The 10,936-nt window shown below is 42.8% G+C and overlaps 1 pseudogene; it reads left to right on the top strand.

The window, feature by feature from the left end:
- The first annotated feature begins 5,692 nt into the window (after window positions 1–5,692).
- Window positions 5,693–5,810, top strand: LOC124556871 (annotated as a pseudogene).
- The last annotated feature ends 5,126 nt before the right edge of the window (window positions 5,811–10,936 follow it).

Below are 10,936 nucleotides of genomic sequence, written 5' to 3'. Positions count from 1 at the left end.
TTTTACTAAATGCTGAGATGACTCCTTCAATAAACCTGGGTCCAGATTTTTGGTACATTTTTCTTCGATTGAGCTAGTGATCCCTAGTGACCTCGACGTGGACGAGACCTTAAAGTATGTGACAGAGTAAACTGAAAAGAACTCCGAGATGGCTTTTTTTGGTTTGTGCACGTGGCCGCTTGTCTGTGCGACGCTCTGGATTTTATTAGTTCCTCCATGTGCTCTGAAATTTCACGGAAGGCTGGTGGACGTGGCGCCGGAACTTTGAGGCAGCGAGAGAATCCAGGTGCCCCTGTTAGAGTCGCTAGTGCTCGGACGTTACGTCACCAATGTCGTTAACAGTTTGCACAACGACAGTCATCTTGATGGACGTTTACGCACATTCAGCGTAAACAAACACAGCAAAGCGCAGCAAAAAAAATTATAAAGAGCTCAATGAGAGGTTTAGATTATCTATAGATTGCCTGGGGAAGTGAAGTATTTATTTAGTTACTGAGCGGAAAACAAATCGGTCACGACTTTTTACAATAACCGTAATAACATCTATACTCATTAAGCCACACAGAAGATCGACCTACCAAATGAAAGCACGAGAGTAGGCAAAGTGTATGAGCTACTAACGTGTTTATTTATACACTTCACTCGCCAATAAAAGCATATGCATTAAGTGATCAATTAAAGTCAGCACATCTAATTATACAAATCAAATACACAAATAACATTGCAGCATTTGTTGGAAAGCGTAATCACACATTACGAACTACAATTACATTGTAATTTTATAGTGTGTAATTGTTATTTTTGATTAATTTGTTAGATTTCTGGACAAATTTACCCATAATTTAAATATTTCGAGAGCTGCACAAATTGGAATGGCACCATCAGAATGAACACCTCATTTTCTTGAAACCGATGTGCCACTTACAAGGAACCTCCCCATCACATTTAGTGGTGGGACGGCCAGTGGAGAGCCCATCATAAACCGAACACAGAGGAAGCATGAAAACAGGAAGAAGGTGTAATGAATGATCACGAGAAAACAAAACAGGAACGGTGAACGGTGCAACTTTAACAAGTGCAAGAGTGTGGAGAAGTTAACAGCCATGGCGTCGTGGATAAGTGGTCACGTTATTGTACTATGAAATGCGTGAGATGGGTTCCAAACGGATGTGAACTATGTTACAACAGAGGAATTCAAAAGTCAAAACTCCCAGAACGGAACGAAACTTCAAAAACGGTAAAAACATATGTTTTGACAGAGCACAGAGAAACTGTGTGACTGTGAAACTGTTGCGTTCATTCGTTGCAGCTTATGTGACAAACTAATATGTTTTCATCATTCCCTTGGGAGTGATCACATTTACATTCATACGTACACAGAAATCGCGTCAAGGAGGCATTTCTCACTCACTCACCAGGCGTACAAATTTGGTCCTGTCATAGGACACATGTACTGTCACTAATACCGTGTGTGATACACCAGACGTGTTTTCCGGCGGAGCATTCGGTTGATTTGTCGTCCTGTCATCATAGTTTTGTGGTTCCCATGCCTTTCGGCTGCTAATAAAGTAGTTGTGCATAATCAACTTTAATTGTAGATTCCTTCCTTACACTTCGCTGTTGCAAATGGACGTTACACCACGACACAGACACAAATTTTAACACAATGAACAGCGAAAAAAAAATCAAAAAAGAAAAGAAGGCATGAGGAAGCTTTAAGCCGGATCGCCCGCTTTGCAATAAAACAGCGTGGACACTTCTTTTTTTCTTATCTCATTTCGTTTATTATTTTTCGTTACATTTGTTCAGAACGGACAGCCCATGACACCCGTTGAAGTTCATTGTTGATCCACTCACTCAGCTTTTTGTATTGCCGAGTGCAACTAACCCTCCGACCGAACGCGCTGAGCTACCGTGCCGGCATTAACCATCATACCTAATGTGGCACTTGTTAGCCTTGGACCATTTGAGAGGTGGCCATTGTCTTCGGCAGTGGCAACTCTCACTTATACTTCGAATAATGTAACAATATTTAATGCAATTGATCGTCGTGTTCTTCTGAGAATACGAGTTTGATCGTAATAAAATCATTTAATTTACTTAGCACAGACTTACTGTCGGTATCTGCAAATCAACACCAAGTTATAAAAGAATGACCAGAAGAATCGAAATGTTTTTATTGATTGTATAAGTTAAGAATGCCCACTGTATCCTATATTTCCTTATCCTATTGAGTCCACAGCAGGAGGGAGAAAGAAATGAATGTATGAAAATAATTGCAGGATGAATGTTTGGGGAGAGAATAAGGATCGAACGACATTTAGCAATTGTGGGTGTACGATAGGGAACAACTTGTCGATAGGCAGCGATTATGGAAGCTCTGAAACTTCAGTCTTTGGCTGAAGCGAGGTGTAGGAAGGTTGGATAGTCTGCAAAACTTACGTTTCAGTCTTTGGGAGGCAAGGCGCGGGATCTTTCCCATTGTGTAAACGGGATGTTCTGAGCTGATGATTGGTTGGGAGCCGTCCCCACCATGAGCGGTCAAGCGAGCAGAACAGTAACGTGGGTCCGAGTCGGGAACTGCTGCTGAAGACTTGGACGAGAGAGGACCCCTTCCTGAGATGGGTCGATCGATGCTCGATTTGAGTGTGGGAAGTGTGCTATATTTATGATTAATGGTTTCACATTAGGTGAACAATCCTCTTTTTGCAGCTAGACGTAAAGTAATATTAATATTTTGGGGTAACGAAATTTATTTAGGTAGGTAATGTGCAATAGTAAGTGATGTAGAAATGTTGCTTTGCTTTGTGATAGTAATTCGCCATTTTGGGGTTTTATAACAATTTCGCGGTGAATAATTTAATTTTAATTTGTTGAGCAAGCAAGTTTATTAGGAAAAATGAAATATTTAAGTGCGTGTGGCAATTTACTTAGTTGTACACCTGGCACTCACTACGTGGGGCTCATCAAGAATCTTATAACTAGGGGAGGCACGAGTGCTAGGGACCTAAAGCATGCAAGTAAGAAGCGTGCTATTACATGAAATATGCGTGTTGAATTAAGTACTGTTATTATTTTTCAATTTTCCTACATATCTGCAATCTTGAAAGATTTAGTAAAGTGGATCCTTTGTTAAGGACACGTGGTATCTCGTGTGAAAGCGTGTGTCGAATTTTAGCAAACCAAGTGGAGATAATGCTTGCTTATTCATGTTTATTGGAATGTAGAGCCATGTAGGGAATTTTCGGAGTAATCAATATTGGAAAGCGGGGAAAGAGATTAGTAAACTGATATCGTAGTCATGAACTTTCGCTGCAACAAAGTAAGTGGTTCAACTTGAGTGTGTGTATTTTGTATGTGTAATTTTGGAAGGTTTTTCGTATTTCAATGGGTGAAGTTATGTCGGGAGTAGGCAGCAGTTAAATAGTGGCTATGAAAATGAATGATCAAATAGGAGTGGAATTTATATGTGATAATTTTGGTTTTCGGTGGGATAATTTTGTGTAGAGAGAGTTACTAAATGGTGAATATTGGAACTGCTAACTGCTCGATCCTTAGGTTTCTCCTGCGCATATGTTGGTGCAGTAATTGTGTGTGCATGTTGATTAATGCATACAGTTGTGGAACATCCTCTTCTTCCGATCCAAAAGTGGACATTTGTGGTAATAAGAGAAACCATTCTGTAGGAGAAGATAGTTTTAGTAAAGAAGTCAGATGCATTAACGATAAATTTAAATACAAGGTCAGATGCTTTAAATTTTACATTGTTAATAAGAAAGTCTGTTGCGCTTAATTTACATTGTGAAATCTGATGCAAATTTCATGCTGTGTACAGATCGGATGCGTTAAAATTTGTTTAAAAAAGTGAATTTTTTTTCTTATAATTATCTGAAATGATTAATGAATAAACCATTTGTTATATAAAATTCAAATTAGAGTCGGAACATGCTTTCTATAAGAGTAGACATACCTTTCATTATTTTATTCTATTATCTGTTGAAAAAAGAAATTTTATTTAATGAGTTTAGTACATGTTTGAATGTCAATCATTGGGGCAAGCAGAATTGACATAGCTTTCAAGTACCGGCATTTATGCAAAGGTCCCGCAAATAAATCTGTGGCGCGTAGTGTTAAAGTGAAGTAGTAGAGGGAACCTTTCACATTCACTGTTTCTACTTTGATTTTTTTTCATAGTTCAGTAAATCTTCCTCCTGTTTTCATACTTTATTTGTGTTCAGATTTTGACGGGCTGTACACTGGCCCCTCATACCACTGAATCAGAGCGGAGTGCCATGTGGCGTTTTCCTTGTTAGATGTAGCCTGTAAGTGCCCAAGGCACACATCATTAATATACTCCTAATTAGGTAAAAATTACATTCACTTCAGCTAAGATTGCGCGCGAACTATTCACCCAGATATTTATTATGACGTACCATTTTAATCACCCTTTCAGCGTACATCATTTGGTGTCTCTAGTTTTAGGTAATACGTAAGATTAGAAGTTGTAATTCGGATCGCTGAACGATCATACTAATATCTCATCGCAATTAAGGCGAAACTCAGGTACTGTCTATAAAAGGAGCGGCCATGTAGGCCTGGGGCAGTGTACTGGAAGCGTTTGAAGACCCAAGATCCGTGTCGCTATGGGCGGCGATTTAGCCGCTTTTTGTGTTTGTTGCTTGCACAGCCGGACTGCCCTCTGAATTATTTTGCAGATCATGTCCTTGGGATTCTGCCTCAGCCAATTCGGACTGTGTTGAATTTATATTTTTGTAGCTTTCAGTTCTGTGAATTTATACATGATTCAGCGGAACTTTAAATTTTAAAAGCTGTTACAAAAAGTATTTATTTAAATGAATAGTGATTATGGAACCACTAAATGGGTGCTGAAATCATGCTCGTAGATCAAAACTGGAACAGCAGTGAGATCTGTCAGCACCAGCCCCTGTTGAATGTGTGAAACTGATTAACAGATCACACCTATGTGTTCAGCCTAACAGCCGGCCGGTGTGGCCGTGCGGTTCTAGGCGCTTCAGTCTGGAACCACGTGACCGCTACGGTCGCAGGTTCGAATCCTGCCTCGGGCATGGATGTGTGTGATGTCCTTAGGTTAGTTAGGTTTAAGTAGTTATAAGTTGTAGGGGACTGATGACCATAGATGTTAAGTCTCATAGTGCTCAGAGCCATTTGAACCATTTTTCTATACAGCCTAAAAAATTTATTTTTCTGATTATACATACAAGTGACATTTTATTCAACTTTTTATTGAGAAGGACAGAGAGCAAACCAGTTCGCCGCGCGGAAAAGCCGCGCGGTCTTAGAGGTCATGCCACGGTTCGTGCGGCTCCCCCCGTCTGAAGTTCGAGTCTTCCCTCGGGCCTGGGTGTGTGTGTGTCTTGTCCTTAGTGTAAGTTAGTTTAAGTTAGATCAAGTAGTGTGTAAGCCTAGGGACCAATGACCCCAGCAGTTTGGTCCCTTAGGAACTTATTTCAAATTTTCAAATTTTATAAAGTAGTTCAGCTACAACCCCTATCAAGTATACGAGCCAAAGATTATTCAGTCTTCGCACTGAAAATTCCAAAGTGGTAAGGAGTATATCACATTACATTTAAATCCGTTGTGTTGCAAGTATCGCTTCTCTTCCTGAGGTGCACTGAATGGGGCACCTACTGTCGGGCTTCTTAATAATGCGGGCAACGGCCTTGCCGCAGTGGATACACCGGTTCCCGTGAGATCACCGAAGTTAAGCGCTGTAGGGTGTGGCCGGCACTTGGATGGGTGACCGTCCAGGCCGCTATGCGCTGTTGCCATTTTTCGGTGTGCACTCAGCCTCGTGATGCCAATTGAGGAGCTACTCGACCGAATAGTAGCGGCTCCGGTCAAAGAAAACCATCGTAACGACCGGGAGATCGGTGTGCTGACCACACGCCCCTCCTATCCGCATCCTCAACTGAGGATGACACGGCGGTCGGATGGTCCCGATGGGCCACTTGTGGCCTGAAGACGGAGTGCTTTTCTTAATTATGCACGTACAGGCAATATCAAAAACGTTTGCACTCATTTAAAAAACATCTTATGATTTACGCTCGTCACCGTATGATCGTTCCAGGATTATTTTGCGCATTTACGTTTGATCAATTTACTTGAAAAACTCTGAATATCACTTCACAGTTAATATGTAGACGTGAAATAAGTTGATGTGGGATAATAAAATCAGCTAATATTTGTTTAAGTGAAACAGTCACATCCAACTTAACAAAGTGCATTATTCACAAATGTCAAAAAAATGGTTCAAATGGCCCTGAGCACTTAACTTCTGTGGTCATCAGTCCCCTAGAACTTAGAACTATTTAAACCTAACTAACCTAAGGACATCACACACATCCATGCCCGAGGCAGGATTCGAACCTGTGACCGTAGCAGTCGCGAGGTTCCGGACTGAGCGCCTTAACCGCGAGACCACCGCGGCCGGCCACAAATGTCAATACGGAGTAGCGAGAGTTCATTACAAATTTCAGTAACTGTCAAAAACTTGGACAGTCGTTACATTTGGGTCATTCCGCATAATTCCACGAAATATTAATGTAATCCTACAGACAATAACACACACCCTCACAATTGCATACTTGTTATGGTGCAGCTATTTTGACTAAATTTTGGCCATTATCGTCTTACTGACTGTTAGTTCAGGCATTTGGTCTCAAAATACATATTCTTCCCCCAAACATATAATCAGTACAGAAAAAATGAGGACTGAAAATAGTTTCTCTAAGATCACATAAAGCTGTGACTACGAGGAATATCACTGATAATCCGTATCTATTCTTCACCAGGTAGGTATCGCTCACGCAAAGAGTTTAGATCTCCCGCTGACAGCGTGTGTACTGTTTGTCTAGGGAAGGGTCTTAAGGCGCGCACAAACACAAAAGTGAGCTGTGTCCGGTTTTTGGCTGTCGAGCACAGAGCGGGACGCTGCGCTGCTGATGGAGAGCGACGCCACCATCAGTATTGGGTACCAGCCAGCCGCCAGTTCCGAGGCGGACGGTGAGCAAGGAGGCTGTCTCGTAACCGCCTCCGACCGGAGGAGGTACTTGAGAGCCCGGCGTGCTATTGTTGGCCCAGTGGGTCGCGGTGCAGGGCACGTTAGCCGGACTGTGCTGAAGGCTGCTGTCTTAACTTTCTCTGCAGCCTGATTAACGTTGAGAACCTGCCGGACATTCCATTTGGACAAAGTTTCCCCACATTACCTTCAGTCTTAATTTGGCTAGGTGGTTAGGCTGTTAAGTGGCATGTCAGTGACAAACTACGCTACTGGCCATTAAAATTGCTACACCAAGAAGAAATGCAGATGATAAACAGGTATTCATTGGACAAATATATTATACTAGAACTGACATGTGATTACATTTTCACGCAATTTGTCTGCATAGACCCTGAGAAATCAGTACCCAGAACAACCACCACTGGCCGTAAAAACGGCCTAGATACGCCTGGGCATTGAGTCAAACAGTGCTTGGATGGCGTGTATAGGTACAGCTGCCCATGCAGCGTCAACACGATACCATAGTTCATCAAGAGTAGTGACTGGCGTATTGTGACGAGCCAGTTGCTCGGCCACCATTTACAAGAGATCTGGAGAATATGCTGGCCATGGCAGCAGTCGAACATTTTCTGTATCAAGAAAGCCTCGTACAGGACCTGCAACATGCGGTCGTGCATTATCCTGCTGAAATGTACGGTTTCTCAGGGAACGAATGAAGTGTAGAGCCACGGATCGTAACACATCTGAAATGTAACGTCCACTGTTCAAAGTGCAGTCGATGCGAACAAGAGGTGACCGAGACGTGTAACCAATGGCACCCCATACCATCACGCCGGGTGATACGCCAGTATGGCGATGACGAATACACGCTTCCAATGTGCGTTCACCGCGATGTATCCAAACACGGATGAGACTATCATGATGCTGCAAACAGAATCTGGATTCATCCGAAAAAATGACGTTTTGCCATTCGTGCACCCAGGTTCGTCGTTGAGTACACCATCGCAGGCGCTCCCGTCTGTGATGCAGCGTCAAGGGTAACCGCAACCATGGTCTCCGAGCTGATAGTCCATGCTGCTGCAAACGTCGTCGATCTGTTCGTGAAGATGGTTGTTGTCTTGCAAACGCCCCCATCTATTGACTCAGGGATCGAGACGTGGCTGCACGATCCGTTACAGCCATACGGATAAGATGCCTGTCATTTAGACTGCTAGTGATACGAGGCCGTTGGGATCCAGCACGGCGTTCCGTATTACCCTCCTGAACCCACCGATTCCATATTCTGCTAAGTCATTGGATCTCGACCAACGCGAGCAGCAATGTCGCGATACGATAAACCGCAATCGCGATAGGCTACAATCCGTTTGTCAAAGTCGGAAACCTGATGCTACGCATTTCTCCTCCTTACACGAGGCATCACAACAACGTTTCACCAGGCAAAGCCGGTCAACTGCTGTTTGTGTATGAGAAATCGGTTGGAAACTTTCCGCACGTCAGCACGTTGTAGGTGTCGCCACCGGCGCCAACCTTGTGTGAATGCTCTGAAATGCTAATCATTTGCATATCACAGCATCTTCTTCCTGTGGGTTAAATTTCGCGTCTGTAGCACGTCATCTTCGTGGTGTAGAAATTTTAATGGCCAGTAGTGTATACTCTCTTAGTTGTGCTTTTAAACTAATGTGTGAAACTGCATATTGTGTTTACCAAATGAATGGCCGCCAGCATGCGCTCTCTAAACATTGAACTACTACAATATGTTCACTCCTTGTATTAATATTAAGGCGTTAACTAATGCAGTCGTGATTTACTTCAGTCATAGATATTCAAGCTAGCTGTTTCAGCCATTTGCGTGCCTGTTCAAATGGCTCTGAGCACTATGGAAGTTAACATCTGAGGTCATCAGTCCCCTATACTTAGAACTACTTAAACCTAACTAACCTAAGGACGTCACACACATCCATGCCCGAGGCAGGTTTTGAACCTGCGACCGTTGCAGTAGCGCGGTTCCGGACTGAAGCGCCTAAAACCGCTCGGTCACATCGGCCGGCTGCGTGCCTAGCTTGAGCCATTTGTTGAATTCATAAATAGCTGACTTGCTTTATTGTAATCTGTACGCTAATTGTGGTTTTCTCTCTGTTTTATAAGTCCATTATAATTGTAAGTGTTAAAGTAACCTGACGCTAGGTTCGGGCACACTGGTGGATTGTACAAATAGCTGTCTGTGTTGTTTCACCTCAGCCAGGTGCGTTATTTTCCTGAATGCCTACCACAGAAACATTATTTGTGCAGATGAGTCAAGCCAGTGTCTGGTGTAAATTTAGCAAACTCTTGGGTTTATTGTTATTGCTATTTCTTTGGGCATTTGTATTTTATCTAGTCTTAATGATTCTGAATTTCTCACAAAGTAGCGAGCTGAGTAGAGTTTAGATTTCAAACTACCGTCAGTTGGATGCCAATAGTACTTCAGCTTAAATAATTGAATTTTGCTTTGCTCTCATTACAATCTTGGAATAATTATTTTATAATCCAAGTTTTAGTGGTCTGCGCCCGCTAGCCGCGCGGTCTAACGCGCTGCTTTCCAACCAGGAAGGCTTGCGGTCCCCAGCACGCATCCACGTGGCGAATTAGTGTCGATTAACAGTGTGCCAGTCAGCCTGTGGATGGATTTTCAAGGTTTTTTCCATCTACCTCCTAGAATGCGGGCTGGTTCACTTATTCCACCTCACTCACACTGTGTCAGCGATTGCTGCACAAACACCATCTCCATGTGCGTATACACCATCACTATTCCACCATGCAAACATCTGGGGTTACACTCGTCTGGTATGAGACATTCCCAGAGGGGTCCAGAGGGGTCCACTGGAGGCCGAACTGCACAATATCACTGGGTTCGGTGTGGGGCTGCGGTGGGGTGGGTGGACCACTTTGGCCTGTTGTGGGGTTGTGAACCACTGAAGGCTACAGCGAGATGCAGCCACTTTGTCGTTTCTAGGTATCTGGTTTAATACATACAAATTTTAGAGATGGTGGTATTGCGTGCACGCATGCATTTGGGTATGGGTCTCTCTCCTGGTCAATGCGGATGGAGGCTACACTGTAGACAGCTAACGGCGCACGCCTAGGAATTGCTAGTTTGTGTGATTGGTATGTTTAGTGGAAATGTTGTGGTTGAGGAGGGCATGTACAAGATCTCGGATATATTTAGCACTATAATCTGTTTGTTGTGGAAATTTCATTACTTGATTTGCATAATTTTTGTATGTGATACTCAAACGTTGAAAATATGTTTCATTATGAAGAAGGATCATCGTAAGGTGTTTGGAGACTTTGGTTCACACAGACAAGCGTGGAGTGGCTTCTTGGGAGTGAGAGTGACAGGAAGCGAGTCTGGAAATTGCCGACCAACAGAAAACTGCCTCTTGATGCTTTGTTTAGGGGCTGCGAGATAAAAGGAGGCCAATATCCGGTCCGTGATCGGTGATATTTAGTAACGTGATATGTAATTAGGTCATTGGATTATTTTGACCTTCGCTGCGGTGCCTTAACGATAGAGACACACACGGGAGACCCCAAAAGGTGGCTACTATACCGCACTTCATTCCAGACATGACTTGTAGACCAATTTTGCATGGTTTAACTGTCAGTGCAATATGACGGTTGTATGTTTCTCGATCTGTTCAAAATAGTTTGCCGCTGAGATTTTAGTAAGTTGCCAATCTGCAGGAAGTGATGTTGAATTTCGACAAATGTCATGAAGTTTTAGATATGTAACTGCTCCGATTTTTCCATCTGTGCTTTGTTTTCACACATTGCAGTCAATTTCCCGACAAATTCTTTAACTAAATAAGTAAACTATATTCCAAACACTACCTTTAAACACGTAAATTGTGTAAA

This window comes from Schistocerca americana, chromosome X, assembly GCF_021461395.2.
Source record: "Schistocerca americana isolate TAMUIC-IGC-003095 chromosome X, iqSchAmer2.1, whole genome shotgun sequence".
Taxonomy (NCBI): Eukaryota; Metazoa; Arthropoda; class Insecta; order Orthoptera; family Acrididae; genus Schistocerca; species Schistocerca americana.
The sequence above is the reverse complement of the archived record's forward strand: the minus strand, read 5'-3'. Positions and strand labels throughout refer to the sequence as shown.